We start from the raw sequence: 24,480 nt of genomic DNA, 5'->3' as shown, positions 1-24,480 counted from the left end.
TGTCCTCTAGCATTTTTTGTTTGAGGCAACAAAGATCAATGACCTTTGGGGGAGATGTTCTCTACTCTGGTAACCGCCAACAATGACTTCTACGACGGTAACCCAATAACCATCGCTGGGATGCTGTGCAATTTTTACTGCAACTAGCATATTGCCTATTGACTCTTCAACACGAAAGCACTGAGGGCATAATTCATATACAGTATACTTCAACAGTGCCGTTTCACAAAACAATTGATTTTCTGATTTAAACATTCCAGTGACCAAAAAGTGCTTTAAATGAATTTGGTAGCTTTAGTAATAGCAAACGGTAGCAATAGCTCTGACTTCAGTTGGAAGTGTTGGAACACACTGTATATATCTTTTTTAGGAAATCCTCACCTTGCCTCAATGCGTATGTTCCACTTTTACATCCGTCGGTCCATTTACAGCTACACCACAATAAATAGAACTCAAAGTGATTTTTTTTATTTAAATTATTTTAACAATTATATTTAGGATAATTAGTGTATACAAAATTGAAACAGTTTACTCTTTAGAAATTGTCATATTCCGACTCTTTCGAACAAGCTTTGGGGTTTGGGGTAGTTTAGTTCCATTTTCTTGCAAGCTCCAAACTTCCCAGCGTTAGGACGGAAACGTTCTCCATTCCATATGGTATTCTGAAAAGAGAATTTTATTACCCTGCTACCATCATCCCTTCAGAGTCCGCTGATCTCTGCGTTACGATATTTGGTGATGTTCCGCACGAAAGGTCGTCGTACCTCATCTTTAACCCTTACATATGTTGCCTTGATTACCACCGCGAGTAGTATGGGCCATAACCGTACAAATTTATTGCAATGTGCGATACAGCCCATACTAAATGCAGTGATACCCTTCTCTTCATTCATAGACGCCATTTTCTACAATGCAGTTCCTTTGTCCCTTGACTTTTGACATGTTCGCTTTGTTTACAATATATCAGGTTAGTCCAGTGGTTCTCAAAGTGGGTGCTGGGGCACCGCAAAATTTTTAAATATTTACTTAATAAGCTTAAAATTACATAAATTAAAAAAGGATTCATTTTTTATTATAATATTGTTTTTTAGTTTCTATTTTAATGATTTCTACGGTTCATAATTCATTAATCCATCATATGCTGGTATTGCATTATATCAGACTTTCTCAATCTTATAACTTATATTTGGGGTGCATATGGGGTGGTATGGGGAACCGAAAACGTCCTATTTTGGTTTTGATCCGTAACCATCTTCAAGGTTGTTGAGGGTGTGAATATTTTAAAAAAGTCAACGGTTGAAAAAAATTTTTTTTAATTTTTTTCGCATACACTGCCCAAAATGACTTTAAAAAACTCTACAAAAAAGTTGATTACAATTTTTTGTGGGTTCCTTTGTTTTTGAGAAGTTTTGAATTGAAAAGTTAAACTATTTATTTTATTTTCTCTAAACTTCATTTTTCTCTAAAAGTAAGCATCATAGTGAAAAATGTCAATTACACAAAATATGTATCTTGACGAGGTCTACAAAAAAAGCTTCTACACTTTTTGCGTCGAGTTCAAAATAAAGGCGCTAGAGGGCATTTTCTAAATGTTATACCATGGCCAAAGTTAATTGCAATGACTATTAAAAGTAGTCGGAAAGTCAAGTCAGGAGTTTACCTGACAACTAGTTTTAAATGCTTTTGTATTTAGAAATTTTTTTTGTAAAGACTTCTCATCCTTCATCTCTTTACTATCTGTAAAAAAGCAAAAAATAATACTAGGGGTGCCGCGAATTTTGTTTAATAATTTTGGCTTTCCGCCAGACAAAAAAGTTTGAGAAACACTGGGTTAGTCTATAGCTAGTATGTACTATCAAGGTTGTGCACTTACTTTATCCAGCAATTTTCTTACCCAAGTACACTATCGGAGCTATGAATACGTTATAAATATCAGCAAAAGAAGTAGTACCTGCATCTGCACTAACTTATCCACAGTGCTGTTAATGTCCATCTTACTACAATGTAGTGATAGAATGTCTTTTTCTCTATTTAGTAATTAAGTAGCTGTACCTGTGCCTTCGAATGATTCTTTGCGTCTTGTGTCAAACGGCACTACTTTCCAGTTATTGCACGTTATAATGGCGGTACAAAAATTGATGAATCCTGCAAAAATTAGTCCAATTAGGCAGGATGATGACATATTACTGTTTCTAGTAGTGGCCAGAAGTTTCTGCAAGGAGAAATCATTATTAGTATACCTTAGTACAGGCATAAATTTAAGAGTGAGAAATGAGAGAGGTTTTGTATCAAATTACCGAATCTTCTTCAATTTTTATTTTCGAAGACCACGCGTTCGATCATTTTGCGTTACTTTTTGAATTAACATTTGATATTAACTGTCAAAATATGCATCTGAAATGTAGGAATAGAAAGGTGATTACTTGAAAAATATTAGTTTTAGCGTGAGAAGGTAGATTCTGTGTTCGAAAATTAAGAAAATAATTAAATTAGTTAGAATAGTCATTATACATATAAATTTTAAAAAAATACAAATGAATAATGGGGGCAAACTACACTCTTTGCTCCCTTAGTTGTTATTTATTTATTATCCTTCTCTTGTTCTGAGCCCTCAACAGGCTTGCGCCTAATACATAGTGACCCGCATATTGCTTTTTAGAGGGGACTCTGCAGAAGGTCTTAAGTTGTTCTATACTACTCCGGTATTTACCTTACGAACTAGGAAAACTGCAGGAAAACCTAATTCAGAGTAGCCGGCAAAATGCTCGAAACTGGTCTAAGGAAATTCCCATCTAATTGTTAAAGATGAAAAGTTCTTACCTCAGCCCAGGTTCGAACACCCGACCTCCGGCTTTATAGCCCAACGCTCTACCATTGCACTACAAGTCGGTTCATCTCTTGTGCCATTAATCGCTTTTTACGCTATCCAGGTCAGTAATGGTTCAATTCTACATCCGCGCCCACAAGAGTATTGTTATATTTTTGGTAAACTCTGTGTATGACCAACAAATTTCCAGACGTCCTAGGAAAACCCTTGAATTTCAAAACGTTCGGAGAATATGCAGAAATATTTTCCAAAATTGTGTTTGCTAACAGACTCAATGTAAAAAGAGTCGATGTGGTTTTTTGATAATTACAGAGAAAATTCAATAAAAACTGTTAGATACGCGCCTGAAAAGAGGTCAAACAGTTAGTATTCGCAGAATAATAGATTATTCCAACACAATGTTGGTGTTGCTTCAACAATGGTGCTTATTCTTAGTTCTGTTCGAAAATGACCTGCCAATCAGCACAGTTACCTGTTATGACGACAAGACGGAAAGTGTACTGTACATGTAACATGATGTGAAGTTAGATGTTAAATATTTTGTAAAATTGTGATTTTTAATTTATGGTAAAAAATAAACTATTGCAACATACCTATTACGTATTTCGGCAAATTTGCCACAATTGGCGAATCTCTTTGCATGAAGGAGAATCTGTTCTTCAGCCGCGTTAATTGCACAAAAGGAATAAAATAGCTTGGCACCCAATAATTACACTTCAAGGAGTCGACCACTGCTGCAGATTCTATCATGTACGGGATTCCTTGAATTTTGAGCAGATTGCCGTGGTTATAGACCGAACCTAGAACAGTAACCAAAATTAGAGCTACGCAGGTGCTAAGCATTTTTATAATCTTAGGATAATTTTCTTTGAACCATTAGAATCTATAGAATCGTCATAGAATATTCGTCTTGGAAATCATGCGAATGGTTCGAACCTCGCCAGAGTATTGGTAGAATCTTCTTAAAAAATATTTTTAAAATTTTTAGTGGGCTTAGAATCTTCTAAAGATCCTCAAGAAATTACCTAGAATTTAAAGAACCGTTGTAGAATCTTCCTATGATCATCTTAGAATCTGTGTGGAACTTTCATACAATCTTCTCTGATGAATTGTTGCTTTTAGAACCTTCTTTGGGAAAATTCATGCAGGATTCAAAAAACAAAATTCGAGGAAGCGTGGTAAGAAGAAAAGTGTCAATAACACTGTTATTTAAGGTGCTCCTGGGATGCCAACCGTCTACCTACTGGACAAATAAAGCTAAACCTAAAAAAATTGTCGAGAAAGACCGTTACATCAAGGAACCATAAATAAAGCACATACACCCTGCAAATCTAACAAAAATGTGTACTTGGGCACAAGACGGAAAGACTCGTCAGCTTTATTTCGTGGAACGTTATAGTTGTGGCCTACCACAGCACAACCTTTCCTACTAGATTGAAATCGAAAAAAGTCAGAAATAAGTCAGAATCGGTATACTTTCCTTTCTGGTTATTCAGTGCCAACAACAAGACCACATCATCTGTTGCTGGTGTGGGGTCACCGATAATTAGTCGCCTCTTACGACATGCAGTGCAGTATTCTGTCCCGCCCCTAGCCCCCTACACAGATAGAACCATTCAATTGGCAAAAATAAAATAGAAAAGGTAAATTTGAATCTGAGCACGGCCCATCTCAGAACATTTTAGAACAATGACCTGAATATCATCAGCTTTGCCGGGTATGATGAGATCGTATTGTATCTACTCATGAATTCTAATATTCACCTATTCAATTCACTTCTTCACATTCCACTTCTCTCTGTCAGCATTCTTCTTCTTCTAGGCCTGGGACCCCCCTCCACACTAAAACATATGATATTTACGAAATCGTGGCTGCAAGGACACACAATGGCATTCTCTGTACATGACGAGCTGTCTGGCTTGCACGATGTTGTAATCATTATGACAAAAGACACTGATGACTGCAGGGCACTTTAGAACACTGCCCTGAAAGACATCAGTATCACCTGTAATAATATCGAGGGTGTCTCTACCATCTGTATTCGATATGAAATAATTTATTTCAAAAGTGTGGTTTTAATGAAAAATGTAAAAAATACCTCATTGTCATTAGCCTATACTTGATAATACTTTTCTTTCTCTCCATTGGTTCACTTTTCGTAAATGTATTCGCGGTATCAATGATGTGCCGTCATGCATTCGTATTGAATGTACCTCCACAGTTAGGTAGTGTCGACTGTAAACAAAAAATACAACATTAGCCTCGCAGAAGAATATTCTTCATTTGCTACTGTGAAATATATAGTTAAAATAAAAAGTATTTAATGCGTGGTAACCAAGAGCAAAAAATTGTGACGTATAAATATAGATGTTTTTGCACGGGAGTAAAATCTCATCGCTCGAGTAAATCCGTGCGAACCGAAGGCGAACTCGGTGTTATTAAAGCGCATTTGAATGGAAATTGGAAATATCACATTAAAATCGTCGATATGCCTTTGATTGACTAATGTACACATTTAAAGCGCATTTAATTGTTTCGGAGTGAAATGAGTATACATGATAACTCGAGAACGGTTTCGAATTTTCCAATTCTGTTTTCACCATAATAGGTAGACAATGGTCAAGAGACTAAGTGATAAACTTTTGGTCATTTGGACTTTCTGCCCGTCCGTCTGTGTTTGTCGCTCGTTTTCTATATTGTTTGAAACAATTTATTGACACTAGAGTTAGAATGGTGTTAATGTACCTATCAGTACCATTTAGTCTCATGATATCATTTCGATGCTATAAGCCCCCCTACAACACCGATTCATGAAAAGTGTATGGGTACCTCCGCTACCTTCAAGTAGAAAAAGCACTGTTAGTTTGGTCTTTCTGTATTAAGAGATAGATTGATATTCTGCGATGCTACTGTAACCTATTGTAACGTTTGTCTCTCAGTAATAGTAACAAACTGAGGTTGTTATCACATACTACAAAAAATACTGACAGCCTTGACGAGATTAATACAATTAATTAATTAATGCTCCCCAGTTCATATACTTGGACCTATACGTATTTTATGTGGTAATTGATTAAAAAAACTCCAGTTTCCAACAGCTTTAAGGTGAGAAATACATCATTGCAACTTACCTGTTCCTGCACCTGCATAATAATCCTACTGATAATCCTGGGTCTTGGGTTAAAGATCTTCTCCAATTTATTTAGGTGCTGTAGGTTGTTTATTCAGAGTTCTGAAACAGATTACTTCTTTTAGTCACAAAACCAATGTTGAGGGGTGCATATTGTACCCGTATGTTCTAAATTCCACAGAAAAATGTTTTGAAACTTTTTAGTCACCTGACGTATTAAATATCTAAATATTTTTTTTTGTTCTTATTACAAAACTTCATTACAGGAAGGCTTAGAATTATAATAAGAAACTGTTTAAAACTCCAGTCGGAACTGCAACTTTCTACAAGAAAATGTCCCTAGTCTTCTGTTCCAAAGTGAAAAAAAAAACATAGTTCTAACTGTTACTAAGAAAAGTATCTCATACATCCTCAACGGCAAAGGTAAAAAAACCTTTATCGCCTTCTTTCACCTGAACCCGCATTAAAAAACTTTTAAGATGAATATCATCATTGATTAATAAATCTTTATTCAATGATATCATTCAACACCTTATTGCCTTATTCGAAAAACTGTCCAAACTCGTGAGCAGCTATCCAGAATCCTAATCGGAACTGAAAATTAGCCTGATTATTTGGGATTTGAAACATCCTCCCAAGCAAATGTAACTCTAGTTTAAAAATTTGGTTTTGCGCATGCGCAGTGCCATCTTTCTTATGGAAGCAGTTTAATGAAATTTGATACAACATAGGCACTTGGACTAAAAGCAAATGTAACGCCAGTTTCAAAATTTGGATTTGGGCATGCGCAGTACCAACTTTATTATTTACGAAAGCATTTAGATCAAATTTGATGAATATAGGCACTTGGAATAGAAGCAAATGTAGTAACGCCAGTTTCAAAATTTGGTTGTGCACATGCTATAGCCGTACCCAGGAGCTCGTTTGCTATATGTGTAATCTGTTATCCGCATTCTTATTTTCTATGGGCGCCATATTGGATTTTTCCCCCTTTTAACTTACACTGTATCTCTGACCGTTACGGAGATCCCAATAATCAGGCACGAATTTGAACTACCCGGTATATATTGAGATGCCGTACTTTTCCTGTACGACTCGAGCTCGAACATATCTCAAAAATGAGCTGACTAAGTAAGTGATATCTGGGCTGTAAGTGTAAAATCCCTATTGGCTCACTTGCGTTGTAGAATAACAAAAACAGGAGAGGAAAGAATAATAACCCAAATCATCACCCAGTCACTAGTAGGGAATTCTCCTCGGTAAAACGCCTTTGAGTATGTGAAACTTTTGCAAACAAAAAATGAATATTACCATTATTGGTACCAATACACCAATGGGTAATATTTACTAAAAAATTACCTCTTGATATTTTAAATTGACTATTCTCAATTTCTTGATTTCTTTGATATTTGAAATTTTCATACTATCCATGTTTGTCTATTTGGAAAAAGATCTTTTAGCAATTGCAAATTTATTTGATTCACGGACTTGCTGTCCCCATTTATTCTTATAAATAATCCGTTATCGTTACGTGAGGTAAGTAGTATGTGGAAATGAAGGTAAGTACTTACTGATCCTTGTGGTGCCGTTTTCTGTGGTCCAATTCGACACATTTTTTCGGTAGAAACTTTAAATTTTTGCATTCGCGGAGATACTACCGCACGTCTTTTCGGTGCCTTGTGTTATGAAAGGCCTCTTGTGTAGATGTGTTGACCGAACCGTCTTTAATTGCATATATGCATATATCGGTTGTGTAGATACGCTTAAGTGTATAATGATGTAATCATCGGCACATAAATCGCAAAGATTTATTGTGTATAAAACATTAAAATAGTTCGAATGTACATTTTTCTTTCTGATTTTTTTCAGATAATCGGCGAGTCATCAATGTAATCCGCAAATCATTAAATAATTGACAACATGTTTCAAACAGTGGGATTCCGATTCATACAAGAAACAAAAATTGGAATTTGGTTACTTAACAAACAAGTAGTAAATCCGCATATGCGCATTTTTGGTAATACAGATCACTATTTTATTAGCAAAGTTTAAAAATATCGATCTTTTGAGTAATTTAACTCAAAATAGACTAGAGTCTGCACATCTACACTATAATAGAATCGGTATAATCTTTTTTCAAAAATGCGGCAGAAACCAAAGAGGAGACGTAAATTTTGGGACGTTTGGACACGCGGACGAAAGGAAGATGTAAGAACTTTAGAGTAAATATACCTATCTATGCTCGTCGAAACATTTTTACCTGAAAAATATTTTCTGAATTTTAAATCGAATCTGAATTCCAAGTGAAATCAGGTAAATTGCTTTCAAATGCATACCGTTTCTCCCATACATTTATTAGTAAGGGGAAAATTACGATGTTCCTTCATTTACCGATGTTGAACTGAAAAGACTCGATCGAAGCGCGACTAGTCTATGTATATGCGCCGGCAAATTATCCGTAATACTCCTAAGGTTTTTATAATAACATACCTAACTGGAGCTACGTTAAGAGTAATGTTCTTTGAAAGCCGTTGCTTCCGTTATTCAAAATTCACATTTTCGCCAAAAAGAGGTTAGGAGTCTTGCAAAAGTTCGAAGGAAAGATTAGCACCATATCTACAAGAGAAAATACTTCCGGTGGTAGAACAAAGCAGAAGGAAGACCCATCGCTCGTCATACCTTACGCATTCTTGAGAGCTAACGATCAGTACTAGTTTATTTTGCGATAAAAATATGAATTTTTTCAATACAACAGCTATTGTTTCAAATATTCGAGCTGCGTTCGTTCTTTAATCAAGAAGTCTGATTTTAAGATGTGAAATTGTACAACAATTACTAGGTAAATGCTACATTTTCTATCATTGCATTTTATCAGCCTTACATTGCAACTAATCGTTTGCATTTGTTCGACGATAAAAAGGTGTATCGTCTGAACGTGATTACCTGTATATTGATCCTTTTGGTATGACGTTTTCAACGAAAAGACGTAAGGAACCAGCGGTCGTGAGGATGATTAATTGCTCCGCACAGACCGCAAGTGCCCCACACCCTCTCGATGAATCATTTTGCAACTCCATCACAAAATGTTCCTTTTAATATTTGACAGGCATTCGGAGTAATTTATTATCGTTGTTATTAGTAGAACTATTACTTACGCGTAGGAAAAAATGTGCAACGTCTTTTGAAAATAATGCCCTACAACCACGACAATGGAAACACACAGCAACAACAAGTTGACTCCAGCACTGCAATAGTGATGTGTGTAAGTGAACTGCGTACAAAATTTGTAACCTGTACCTGACAACTCAGGTAGACAATAATTGTGAATTTTGCTGCTTTGAAAGATGGAACTCTCTTTCGGTTGACTCTTTTCCGAGACTCATCGTGTGTGCATGTGGTCGCAGAACAAAGTGCAAAATTTTACGTTTCAGCATCATTTAGGGTGTTATGTTACGATGGTTCCAACATTTTTCTCCACTATGTCCGCCATGGTCGATAGTGCTCATCACTTCACGAGCACAGTATTCTATAACAGAGCAACTTACAAAAGGAATTTAATTTATAAAAGTGCGTTTCTATAGCCAATTTCTCGTCTCGAGTGTAACATTTAGGTATATGTGTAGAAGACCAAAACACACATTTTTTCCAAATAAATCAAGAGCCTAAAATGTTTCGTTTGGGAGCTACGTTTTCTAAAATGCGAACTATTGAACTAAATCTTTGTCTTTTTACACCCTGTATTATATTTTTAAAAAGTGTGCTCTCCCAACGGAAGATCACAGAGCCAGTTTTCAGTATTAGACTAGAGACTCAAGAGATGCTCTTGCTTGCAAATTCCTGGAGGCCCTTAATCGCCTTAAATAGCCTTAGAGACCCACAATTAAAGATTCCCATTGAGATTCCTAAAAAAGGCTTTTAAAGATTGTTACAAATATTAAAATTTGAAAGACATCATAAAAAGCTCTTAAACACTAGTAAAGACTTTAAAGATGTAAGATGATTTAGAAGGCAGAGACTCTTTGAGGTAATTAAGGGTCATTGAACAGTGGTGAAGGTGAAGCATAAGAAGTTGGTTCGGCGCTTGGCAAGGATGCACGTTGTGGTGGTGGTTAAGCGTATAGGTTAGCGTATGGAACCTTTCTCCAGATAGTAACAAAAGTTGGGAGGAATTACCGTAGTAAAATGTCATAAGAAAAATCATTACTTAACAATATTATGATACGATCATCACGATCTTGGTGTTCGTGTATCGATGTTTGTTAACTTTTCGAAATAAGGTCTCTTTTTTTGCTCCCTTTGCTGTGACGGATTATAGGACTTACTGTAAGTAGACGCGTATAGCTATGACATAAAATTTGGTACATCAATCCAGCGACTTGAAAAAACTATCACGAATAGGTGCTTCGCTTGTTATCTACGTTGATTTACTGTCTTTTGAATTTCTACATACATTCGCACTTGATGTAAATGGTGCTGCAGTCCCCGCCACAAGCGACATTCCCGAGGCCAACGCAAACCTATATACTACGTTGCGCTTCGCGACTGTCTCCTGTAACAGCCCGAAATAGAATTTCAAAGGATGGCTGCGATCCTCCAGATCAAATTATGCGTAGTGTTATAAAATCCGGATTAATCAAAAAGTCATACCAGTCAAAACGGTAAAATAACTACAAAAGATTTTCTAGGATTTGTTATCCAGCGGGAAAATCAGTCATTCAAATAAAACCAGAGGTTCCCGCCGGACGCTCGACGAAAGGCTTTCAAGAACCCAGGCGGGAGCTTTCGTCCATTAAGAAATCCCAAGAATACTGCGATTCACAATTTAGTTTATTTATGGCAAAAATTACCAATATTTAACAGTATGGAAATCTCCAAAAAATACCCTTATAACTTAGGGTTTGCAGCAAACGAAAGCACAAATTAATTGTCTTTAACCTTTTTACCGGTTGCCGTTTTATTTTTAATTTGATTAGCAGCTCGTATAAACAAATTAGGTCTACAACTTTCATTAACAAACTGGTTTTTCAACGTAACTAACCACCCCAAAAAATAGTGCAACGAAATGTTTGCACTTAGAGGATCAAAAATAATCAAATGTTACACATGCTTACCTGAACATCAATCATACAATGCGACTTATGATGTCTTCAACGAAAAGACGTGGGAAACTGTCAGCTGAACGAATGCTTGCTACGTTCAAGCTGCAAGTTCCCCACGTCTTCCCGATGGATAATTCTTCCATTCCGTCACAAAATCTACCCATTTCATCGAATTTCAAAACTTTGGAGATGATGATTCCTGCAAGCATATGTGTGACAACCTTTGATTTGTACTTGTAGTTAAGGTGAACCGTTTGCTTTTTAAAACTAATTTTCAGTTACTCTTGCGTTTGCCCGGTATATACTTGATTACAATCGTATTTAGAGATATTCCACCTAGGATAACTATACAAAGAAATTGTGCCCACGTAGCTGCGGTAAATTTTTCTTGGCATGTTAAGAGTACACCTATCCAAAGCATAAGAAAATCATTACCTAAATCCAGTAATTTTCGTAGTAACGTTATGATGTTATGATCACCGCTACAGCAGTCGCGCCTGTCCCTATATGAAATTATACACATACGGGCTGCAGACACTACTGCATGTAGAAATGATGCCATTTACTGTACGTTAAGTGGGGCGGGGTGCGTTTCCATACAGATCATCTCAATCAATCTGTAATAAAATTTGTTCACTTTCCCTATGTAGCTTATATACGTTTAGTTACCTTATTGATGCCTTGACATCGCGAAACGTAATGATGAGGTATCTATCGTTGGGGATATGCGGATAATTGCTGGTCTATTTTGAATTTCCGGACATATTCTGTAAAAAATAAGTGGAGTAATCCCAGTTCTCTCCTCAACGTACTGCGCTATGATTGCCGGCGCCATGTTTTGCCGAAAAATTTGAATTTTGCGAATTTAAGAGCGTGCAGCAGGTAAAAATTTGGAAGTATCTAAACTCTTTTGTAACTTCAATTCTTTTTTTTTTTTTTTAATTTTCGCTTTATATTTTCACTTCTTAGTTCTTACGTATACGCAAAGTATTATTCACACATGATACTATTACTCAGTTCTTCAGGATTAGAACTTCAGTTTTAACTGTTTTCTAATCCTTTTTTTTGCATGATTGTCTCTATAACTTTGATTTTGTTATTTTTTTTACCAGCTTGCAAAATAAATAAAGCATATTATTATTATTATTATTATTAAGTTATCGGCTATTTTGTCCCGCAAAATTTGAAGTATAATTAATTAATTAATATTTAATTATTTAATTAAACCCCCCCAAATATACCAAATACTGATATATCTCGCAGAGATTCAGGCTAAAAATGAATGAGACGGTTACCTCACTGTTCGACACTGAGTATGACATCAAAGGTCAATAACTAAATTTATAAAATATTTATTTTCACAAACAATTATTGATTTACACACTCAGCTTGCTCAAATTACACGAGACCCTAAATTTACTGGATTCGTAAATACGTGACAAAATCTAAAAGCCAACAGACATCTTAAATCTACAATTAAACCCAAACAAATTTAATGTTCAAACAGCACAGCCCACAATAAAGAAACAGTATTTTGTTTAATTCAGACTGCTATTTTGGTAATTGTTGGTGCTGACCATGATCTTTAGTACGCTTAATTAAAAAAAAAAACAATGTAAGTTAACCTTTAATTTTATAACGAATAACGATAAATGTGATTGATGCAGGACAAGCGTTCAATTCGAACATTTTTTTTAAGATTTGTAATGTGGAGGTTGGTATTTTTAATAACAAGAGAAGTAGCTAATTAAATAGGAACTAATTATTTAAATCTATTGTAAACTCACCTTTCATTAGAAACGTCCCTCTGTAATCTACGCATAAAGGGCGGCATGGTAGCATTCAGTCTGACTGGTCGTCATTTGCGATAGAGGATCATGTAATCAAACATGGTGACTGCTTAACCGCGAGCATGGCAAATTAATTAGGTAACTCACCGGGGGGCCTCCCGCCCCGAGCTAGCGCTGAGCTTTCCTGGACCTCCGAGTACTCCGATTAGGGTTGAATGCGGCGTTGGTGATGACATTCTGAAGGATTGAAATGGAGGTCATACCTATTGGAAAAACCGACTTTATGGCTCAATGGTAGAGCGTTGGGCTATAAATCCGGAGGTCGGGTGTTCGAACCTGGGTTGAGGTGAATTTTTCATCTGTGGCAGAGATGGAAATTACCTTAGACCAGTTTCGAGCATTCTGCCGGCTACTCCGAATTAGGTTTTCCTGCAGTTTTCCTAATTCGTAAGGTAAATACCGGCGAGTAGTATAGAACAACTTAACACATTCTGCAGAGGCACCTCTAAAAAGCATTATGCGGGTCACTCTGTAATGTAGAGGGATAATAAATAAATAATAAATAAATAAGAAAGGGTTACGCCGCGCACGTGCTCGTATATTATTTAGGATACACATCCCGTCTCGTTCCTTTGACTAGGCCTCCCGGCCAATAGATCTGTAACATCGATCTATGTCTTTCATTACCCTCCCTGCGAACAGATTATGCACTCTCAAAGCCGGATATCTGCGATGGGTTTTAATAATAGCCAAACAACAAAGCAAGGTATTTTTTTATCTAAACCTCTTCACTTTAAACACAAATCCCTTTTACAAAACAACAAATCCTAACAAATAATTTCTAACAGTAAGAAAATTCTATACAAAAGCAAAGACCTGCACATTTACCGTTTTACAATGTCTTATCAATATCATAAAAGCAATAATTTCGCACTTTTATGTAATAAGGGCCTACATTCAAATCAGTCTTTCTGATAAACACAGAATAATTACGCAAACTAAAATTACGCGTGATATAACAGCAATATACAAGAACAGTTAAAGTCTATCGGTATATAGCTAAATCACTCTAATCCAGAGAGAATCAATATTAACAATTATTTTGATAGTCCATTTTGTACGGTAATATAGTTAAAGAAGGTAAACACGGATTTGGAAACTACGCATTGTTTAATTATAATCATTACTGACTTTACCAACCTAGTCACTATCAACAAATGTAAAAGGAACACCGATGGGCACTACGAATATTTACGTCTCCCTTTCGGATTGTGTAATAATGAGGACGATCTTAGGCAACCTTCGATATCGAGTTCAAGGTGACAACCCTTTGCAAAAGAGATCTAGTTCCCAGAATCGGAAGGTGGTGGCTTGCATTCCAGGAATTTTTTTGGTATTGAATATCGAGGTGGTGCTAGAATGGAACACCCTCTTGCTCTGAACCGATTTTTGTTGGGGAAATTAATGTTTCCAATGGAGATGGAGCTTTAGGTGCTCAACTAGTGGGAAATAGCTGTAAGACGCTAATAGAAACTCTAGGGAAAGAAGCTCAAGGTAAAGAAAACGAAAAATGCATCAGGAGTGTGTCTTGGAAAATGGCCGACTGTACAAGGTGACCGAGAACGGTAAAAAGAAGTAGGTTGTTTCAAAAGCCGCGAGTTCTTCTACATTTCCACGACAGTATTGGGCATTTATCAGTTGAAAAGACAATAACAGAAATGAGTAAGCTATATTGGTTTCCTGGCATGTAAAGTTGTAGAAATCATGTTGCTTATCTTGTCTTGTACAAGGAACCGGGTGGCAGAAGAGCTGGATAAAATAGATATAGTTTTCAGTATTACGTTTATTTTCAGTGACCCAGGAGTTCCTGTCCATCAGTTCTTCGTTGGGTGGCGATAAACATAATACTGAAAACAGAATTGGAAATCCCGAAACAGTTCGCGAGTTATCCATGTACATAGAAAGGAAGAACTGATTAAATTTTTATTGACCCAAAAGCTCGTTTGCTATAGTATTTGTTACATGTTTATTGTGATGTTGTTATGTGTGAAAATGTGTTTTTTTCAGAATACGAACCATTTGTACCAAGTTCATCCATCGATCCACTTTTAAAAACAAATTTGAAAGATCGTTTGTCCGATGTACCTACAGTTCATTAAAATCTGTACCATTTACTTCACTAGTACATATTAGGTAAACAGGTATACCTAATGTTCACTTTTGCAGTTATTTGTTTTTTAAGTATCCTAAGTAGGATGAGGTGCCCATCGCCACAAGAATCACTCTCCAATCAAGTAGAAGTCAATATACTCTACCGTGATTGGGGAAAGATACCCGTAACGATCGAAGCCAAAAACGTTGATTCTTGAACGTCAGTTTCTGTTTTTAACGTTGGTAATGTTTTATCGCGTGCATACTTTTGGCCCACCAGGATCACACCTACCGAATGCCTCAGTCATAATTTTGAATCCTACAAGGATCCTACACTACAAGGTTAATGGCAAGTCTCTAAATACAAGTGAACAACTTTTTAACTTGGAGTAAGACAACATTTTTCGCCACGCTACCATGGAAAAAATTCAGAAAAAAACCGAAAAGGCATTGCCACAACCCCAACAGCTACGCTGAAAAAGACAGCTTCGTAGCAGATTTACCATCATGCACTGAACCAAATCAACAACACTGAGCAAATCAATTTTGGAAATTTGGTGGAAAACCAGACAGCTGTGCGGGAAACCAACACATCAATCTTTCGTAACTTCGACAAAACACGTAAGAAGTTTCTACATTCCTGTCTATAATATTGCCATAGTGTGAAGATATTCATTATTGCTCATCTAGGTATGAGAGTTTCAATTAAGTAAATCATCCTTTGCCAAACACGAAGCAGAACACAGCTGAAACAGTAGAAGAAGTGTTCACTTTCCAAAAAGATTCATTTCTCCAGTGAACTTCCTATCTGTAACATAGGTAGTTCAAACATTGGTGTAGGAATCTCCAAAATTGTAACTTCCATTAGATTGCCGCGGAAACTCGGATTTCATAGTAAAAATTAAGGAGACACGTATATTCAGACGCTTTATGGATCAATCCTTCACTCGCCATGTGAAACTAAGTCTACTATCGGTAGCTACATATACATTGGTCTAGTGACAACGATATATAGGTACCTAAATAATTACATCTATCCAGTAGGTTTGGTCGTAATAGCATTAGGATGGTTAGATCATCGCTACAGCAAAAAGTGCCTGCATCTGTATAAAATATAACAATACAGAAGCAGATACTGTTTGCATGTAGAAATGACATTGTCCCCTCCGTCCTTCGTTATCATGACGAAAAAATGAAGAAAACTGATGGTGCTAACGATTCATTGCTGTACGTAATACACCACCGGTTTCCAACATCATCTCGATGAGTATTTCTTCAAATTTCCGACTCCATCGGTGATGTAAAAGCGCGCATGTGCACTGGTTGCCGCGAACATTTGGGTATTCACCGAACTAATAAATGATATATAGATACGATGCTTGGCGGCGTATACAGGAGGGGATCCATAAGCGATAAGAAAAGGATATATTGGGTCCTTTGACTCGCGCTCATTTACCGACAACCGATGAGAAATGGTTCGCCACTTGCCAAGCATCGAACATGTCAAGAAATCAACCATACACAGTCGCTACTCGGCGCCCGCCGAATTCCGCATGTGTGGCACCGACATTACGCAAGGCTATCCGTCGCCACAAGAATCACTTCCGAGTGTAATAGAAATTAAGATACTCTATTGTGCCACGGAAGTAATTCCCGTAACGGTAGAACTAGACAAACGTTGTTTCCGTCTGACGTCGGCACAATGACAGGATTACTGGGTTGTCGTAATAAATTGCAGAAACACCAACATTATCAAATGCAATTCTTTTCGAGAAGCTTCCAATTTGGACGTTCCTTTATCACCATTTTTAGAAGTGACAGTTGCTTGAGAACCTGTAAAAGTTTGTTATTGTCTACAGGCTACAGGCTATACCTACAGTTTCAGTTACCTTGATAGGTATTCAGCTCTTCGAAGCATCGTCACTGGACCCTGGTTCCTCTCAAAAAAAGACTATCCTAAGTTGATTCACCCTCAACTGCACGTAGACTCTCCACAAGCCCAATGTGCACCGACGATCTTCCTAATCATGCCACCATTCAATTTTAGAAGTTTAGACCTAGATTTAACAAGAAGCCCTGTTAAGAAGGCTCTGGACTATTTGATGCAAGTTAATTGTTGCCACTGAGCCTGGAATTGACTAGTGACTCAGTTTTTAATCCTGGTCCTGACAACGAAGGAAGCAATTCCTAGTTTAAGTCCTCCTGTGCACATGTCATGATGGCTAACCTAACAGTGACTGCTATGCTTGCCAAAGAGAAGGTGATGTCAGTTCTCGGTCGATCACCATATATACCCATGCCCGTTCCCTTTTCCCATTTCACTGACCTGGTCAGACCAAGTTGATGTCCTTGAAGAGTGAGCCATTGAAGCTATTGAAGAAAATTCACGTGACGATGCGAGGTTCTTTCCATGGTACCAACACATAATAAAATGACCCCGTTTGCAGTTTCCGTGGAGCTTACTCCATTGCCGTAAAAAAAGGTGCCGAAACGTCATCCGCACCTACAATTACATTATACTAGCAGTGTTTCTAACAAGGTTCATAACTACGCTTCCCTTAATTTTTGAGGCCTTGAAGGTATCTAGGTATATACTTCTGTAGTGTACAGATCTGCGCCGCTTGATTTGAAGATGTGTTAAGGTGCGATTCCGAAGCACGCGGCAGACGGCAGCGGCTGTTGGCGACGGCATGTGCCGTGACGGCAAACGGCATTAGTTTGCAGTATTTATTTGTATGAGACCGATTCCGACCTGCGACTGCAACTGCCACGCGACAGTTCGTCACTTGGTTTGACGCGTAGCGACAGACTGTAGCTCCGTACAAACTGCCTTCATTCGCAGGTTTTTTGAACAATTAGTTTACCTTGTCTATTAATACTTTTTATAGGTTTTCTGCTGAAGTAATAGTACAATAATAAGTCATCGTCGTCTGCCTCTTGCAATAAAATCTTCAGAATTTGACTGTTCATAATAACAGTCTAGTGTCACAACACAAATTAATGGTGCGACGTATGTAACTGCAGTTCCTGCTACCTGCTTCCGAATCTATACGACGGCAACTGAAACCCGACAGAAATTGCCGTCTGCCGCTGTCGTCTGCCGTCTGCCGCGTGCTTCGGAATCGCACCTTAAGCCGGCCCGTGTGTCGCAGTTGAGTTGAAGTTTGACTGTGGTACTAAGGGTCCCTGGTTCGAAACCAGGTTCGGGCATGGATATTTGTAAATGTGTAATGAGTTGGATTGGTAGAGCAGCCTTGCCTGAAACCTCTCGGACAGATGTTTTTCTAGTTCGACGTAAAAGATGCTGTGGCCATCGCCACAGATAACATGCTCGAAGCTATTGCAAACTTACTTACTGCACCTAGCAGCGAGCACGAAACCTGTAACGATCGAACGTTGAAATTGTTCTGTTCTGTTGTTTTCGATCAGCTGAATATACTGACCCATAAAAACTTTCAGTTATATCTGAAACATATACTTTATATTCAAATATTATTAGTACTTACTTAAGTATATACAGGGTGTACAATTGGTTTTTTCGCCGTTTGGATTTTATTTTATTTATTTTATTTACTGCCTTTATTTTATAGTGGACGGAGTGTTAGCAATTTGCTACTGTTCCCACTCAACCCACTATACAATCACAAACAGCCATGCATTTGGGAATGCAATACCGGGATCGCGGGATCCCAAAATACCGGGATCCCGCAGCATTTTTGCGGGATTAATCCCGCAGATAAATGGAGCGGGATCCCGCGGGATTGGCGAGACTGAGGAATTTGCCGACGAAGGGGACGACTCTGTTCACTTTCTTAATGAAACGCATAACGGAGAAGTTATTTTTTAAATAATTGTTAAACTTTTTTCGTTAATACTGTACTATGATTCTTGAGGCACTTTAGAAGTTTACCTTTTTGTGCTTTACAGGTGAGGTTTTTTTGAGTTATAAGTTAGGCCAACGGTACTTTTTTGTTAAATATTGTGATAATTAGCGATATATGTTAATACATCAGAAGTTAGCCGCACAGAATTGCTTATTCTTCGCCTTCCATATGTGAACGGAAAGGAGAATGTGTATTAGCGCGCGGCTGAATGTCTTACGCACATATCACTTAAAGGTCAATTTCATAGGTATAATAATTTACGGAATGGTTATGGAAAGGATATGGTATGGAAACGTTATGTTAAGTGAGAATCAACCTTTAAGTTGTTCTATGCTACTCCGGTATTTACCTTACGAATTAGAAAAACTGCAGGAAAACCTAATTCAGAGTAGCCGGTAGAATGCTCGAAACTGATCTGAAATTCCCATCTCTGCCACAGATGAAAAATTCTTACCTCAGCCCAGATTCGAACACCCGACCTTCGGTTTTGCACTCTACCATATAGCTATCAACCTACTCTACAAGGTGTCAACTTTAAAGTCTGCTACATTTTCCAAACTAAAGAAGATATTGAAAATCGCGCAAAACCGTTTCGGAGGTATCGAGGGGGAACCAGAATAACGTTATAAGTGACAACCCCCCACCCCCATTAACCCCCCAGCCCCCCTCTTGAAAAATCCTAAATAGTAACCCCATACTTGTGACACATCATTGGAAAGCTACTAAAAAATGCTTTCAAGTGGTACCAATAAAGTCAATGATTATTAAGACAATTTAACAAAAATTTAATAATTAACAAAAAAAACTAAATGTTGACATTGACATTTATGGCAAATTGGCCAAGAACTTGAACCTGAGCTGCTTCATTAAGCAATCTTGGTTGCTTTCTTTTTTTATTAATAACAGATCCTGTTTCTTCGAATTTAGTGACCAAATTTTGCACATAGGCAGGGCTTTATTTTTATTTTTTTTGTTAATTATTAAATTTCTGTTGAATTGTCTTAATGAATATTGACTTTATTGGTACCACTGGAAAGCATTTTTCAGTAGCTTTCCAACGATATGTCTGGGGTAGCCATTTAGGATTTTTGAAGAGGGGAGGGGGGCTGGGGGTTAAGGGGGAGTGGAGGGTTGTCACTCATAACGTCATTCTGATTCCCTCTCGATACTCCCGAAACGGTTTTGCGCGATTTTCAATATCTTCTCTAGTTTGGAAAATATGGCCGACTGCAGATTTTAAAATTGACACCCCGTATTATACATCCACCGTGCAAGACGTTTTCAAAGAAAAGGCGTAGAAAACCAGTGATCTTGTCGTTTGCTATACATAGACCACCAGTCTCCCACGCCCTTTCGATGAGTGTTTCTTCAAACTTCCGCTTCATCATTTCATCTATCGAATAGGTTTAATTAGGTACGTGGTCCGTTTTCACGGTTTTTATAAGTTTGCAAAAGATGTGCAGCCGTCGCCACGGGAACCATTTTTCTTACAAACCAAAAGCACATATAACATAACAATGCGCTGACTAAAACTATCAAAAATAGATTGCGCAGTAGTTTTCCTAATAAGATTTCGATGCTACGATCACCGCTACACTTGGTAGTGGAGACACTTGTATAAAGCTTTGCATTGCAATACATAGTGCCAACACTACCAACATGTAGAAATGATAATGTTCATTGCGCCTCTTTCTTGTTTCATACAGCCTACACCATAGTTGTAATATAGGTAATTGTAAAAAACCAATCACTACCTACAATTAACTTATATTAGCGTAGGTATATTTCAAACAGGGTGCATCACCAACCCTTATTTTCGTGGCCGATTTTTTCATACAATTATCATAGTACAGATCCCACTTACATTTTCCACTTCATCCTAGAATCTGGCAGAAGAATTTACTTGCGCTTATCTTGCGATGTTGTCTGTTCTTGTTATTCATCGCCAAAGGAAATCACTTCCAAATGTAGTAGAAATTAGGACACTCTACTTGCATTTCGGATGTGATTACCCGTAACGATGGAAGTGCAAAACGTCGCTTGTATTCTTACGAGTCTCTCTAGCTCTCACTTTGGAGCAAACGAAAGAGATGATCACCATATAGTTATGGACGTTCACGTCGATGGTTAATGCGACTGCAAATGTTTGTTTCCTTTATTAGTGATATAAATAATTAGCTTGCTTTATTGACCATATTAGCACCATCTTGGAGATACGTTGCCCATGTGCGTTGCCAAGCTTTTAACGTTGATTTTTGTTCTAATTTTGACGTAAAGTCTTGCATCAAGTCTTGCTCCGTAAACTTGTTTTAAATTGCGTAAGTAATCCGACCGTCAAATTCTTAAAATCATATTTATCTCTCCGTAAAACAAGAGTGAAATTCAATGGTGTGAATTCAGCCGAATTTTATCCCTCATCAGGCGTTCCCCAGGGAACACTTCTTGGTCCTTTTCTGTTTCTCTTATACATAAATGATTTACCGCGAGTGATAAAAAACTCGAAAGCACTACTATTTGCGGACGACCTAAAACTTTTTAATAAAGTCCAATCCCCAAGTGACTGTTTAAATATTCAAGAGGACATTAACTCAGTAATTAAGTGGTGTATCAAAAATAAACTAAAACTAAATATCAATAAGTGTAAAGTCCTTACTTTTACTAGATCGAAAAATCCCTTACTTTTTGACTATAAGATGAATGGAAAGGTCTTACTACGAGTCACCTCCGTTAAGGACCTGGGCGTGTTTTTCAATACCAACCTTAACTTTAACTTACACATTGAATACCTAACAAATGAGTGTTACAAACTTCTTGGTTTCGTTATCAGGCATACACTCAATTTCACGAATATACAGACAATGCTAACCTTATATAATGCGTTTATTAGATCCAAGCTTGAGTATGCTGCATGTATCTGGTCTCCTCAAACTCTCAAATACTCAGACATGATCGAAAAAGTGCAGAAAAAGTTCATCCGAGTAATGTTTTTTAGGTCAACCCAAAATTATCCACATTTGATCTCTTACGGTACCCAGCTTAATTACTTAAATAGTACTTTCGGCTTAGATATAACGAGGTTAGAAACCCGACGGTACATTGCCTCCACAATTTTTGTCTTCAAAATTTTACACAACTTGTTATACTCTTCCGAATTACTTCAAGAAATTAAGCTTAAGGTACCATTTGTTAAGCTAAGGCAAAATAATACTATTTTTGTAGTTAACAACACAACTTCCCCACTTATTAAGATCTTGATCGCTTTAAATAAGTTATCCTCAGTTAATGATATCGACTTTTTTCACGATCCCCTAAATTCAATAATAAATAAAATTAGATCCTAGTCCTAATATTTGTTCAGAGCCCCAGTGCCATGTAATTGGAATTTTTATTCTGTATGGTTTCTGGTTAAATAAATAAATAAATAAATAAATAAAATAAATAAAATGACTATCGCCACAGGCAACATGGTCGCAACTAGTGCAAACCTATATACTGCACTAGTACCGACCATGAGACCTGTAACGACCCTACGTTGAAATTATTCTGGAGCTGGATTTCGATGAGCTGAATGTTCTGACACATTCAGTTCACGAAGATGTTACACTTTGGAAATTGTTAATGCATCAAAAATCCAAACATCCACCGTGAAAGATGATCAACAAAAAGACGAAGAAAACCAGCGATCTATTTCTATACATAGATTACCGGTTTCCCTCACCCTCTCGATGATTGAGTGTTGTTTCAAACTTGCGCCTCATCATTTAATCTGTCTCGGTTCTTCTTCCTTTTTTACTTAACACTCAGACAAATAAACACTTTTTTGAGTCTCCATTCCTCTTCCTTTTTTTCATTTTTTAACTTTGATATTTGGTTAAATGGCTGAAATCTAATTTTTTCGGACTACTAATTTTGTAAATCGTTTACGAAAGTGATGTGTATCCATCGCTATGGGAATCACTTCCGAGGCAAGCGGAAGGTAATATACTCTACTTGACTTGGACGTGATTACCCGTAACGGTAGAAGTGCAAAACGTTGCTCCAGTAGTTTGCGTCTGGTCCTATATTTTATTGACGAGAACGAAAGGAAAGAAATTGATCACCTTAGTTATACACGTTGCGCCGACTATCGCCACAGGTCTCATTCCCGAAGCTAGTGCAACCCTATATACTGCAGCTAGCAACAGGGATGATACCTGTAACGGTCGGAAATGGAAATTGTTCTATTCTGCAGGCTGTTTTTAGTTCACTCATTTATGCTCCAGATTACCACGTCGTTACAGACAGCACCTCAGCACGTAGGTAACTAATACAATGAACTGCATGCGAAAAAAAAAACATTTAGGCCTTGCCACGAAGAAAAAATGACCCCATACTTACTAGAGAGGCGCAACTATTTTTCGTTAAAGCGCTAGTCTGCATCTGACGAAATTCTTCTTTTGCACTTCCAATTCTCATGGTACATGCACAAATACATAGGAAAGCGAGAAGGAAGGAAGGAAGTGGCCCACCACCACCCCTGCTTGTCTTGGTCAAGCAGTCCACTTCGGGATAGTTCGAGTATAGGAGGTTCGTTCGGTCTTTTGCAAGGATACACGTAGCGTAGGAAATATGGGTAAATACCTGGTGAGAGTATGTGCCTACCGTAAACTGGGGTACTTTGACTCTGAGAGTTACTTTGACATCCACGATCTCCGCCCTTTGAGCTGTAATTATTACTTTCCTTTCGTTATTTTGTAGCTGCTACTCAATAAAGGCATTATTATTATTCAAGGTTATGTTCCTGGTGTTTACAGGTAAAGATAGAATGCGTCAAAAAAGAGACCGCAAAGCCAGGCAGTTGCAATTCACTGAAAATTCCGAGAATCAGACTGAAGTGAAGGTTTTGCACCAACCGTACAAAGATAGGCACTCTTATAAATTTGGTTTGAAATGCTTCCTCCAAGCCGAGTCTAGAAGAAATAAAGCAAAACGGAAACCTTTGTTCAATCTGGCTTTGTGACTTTCGACACTATGTTGGAAAGAATTGAATTTGCTGCGTCAATTGCAAGAATAGGGTGTGCGGAAATCATAATGAGGGTAACCACAATCCTCAGCATGTATGTACCAGATGTGAGGGTGATGAAGACATCTAAAAATAAATTAATAAATAAACACCTGTATTTCTAATGTTTTGCCTCTCAAATATATTTTTGGTGCTAATTTGATCTCCCGTACAAAACAGTGTTATGTTAAAGTAGCCCCGAGCATGGGGCTACTTTAAAACAAAAGTAATAATTTGTTGTATATCAAAGATTGTTGGTTCAAACACACTCGAATTTGTTAATTCGGATAACTAAAGAAAAAGTTACGCCCTCAAAACACCCTAAACTATGTCCAGGTAGTCTCGGTTTAAGCAAGGCAAAAAATCCAAGATGGAAGGATTACGTTCGAGACAAAACTATGGTAGCTTAAAAAACTGAACCAAAAGCAGGGACGCGGACCGGATCGAAAAAGAACCGAAAACGGTATTTTTTCAGTAAGTACCGAAAATAGAACCGAAAATGTTATTCCTTCAGAAATTGAAACCCTATAATTTTTTTCGGTTCTTTTAGGTTTTAAC

The sequence above is a fragment of the Photinus pyralis genome, unplaced genomic scaffold (assembly GCF_008802855.1).
Source record: "Photinus pyralis isolate 1611_PpyrPB1 unplaced genomic scaffold, Ppyr1.3 Ppyr1.4_LG6, whole genome shotgun sequence".
Taxonomy (NCBI): Eukaryota; Metazoa; Arthropoda; class Insecta; order Coleoptera; family Lampyridae; genus Photinus; species Photinus pyralis.
The sequence above is the reverse complement of the archived record's forward strand: the minus strand, read 5'-3'. Positions refer to the sequence as shown.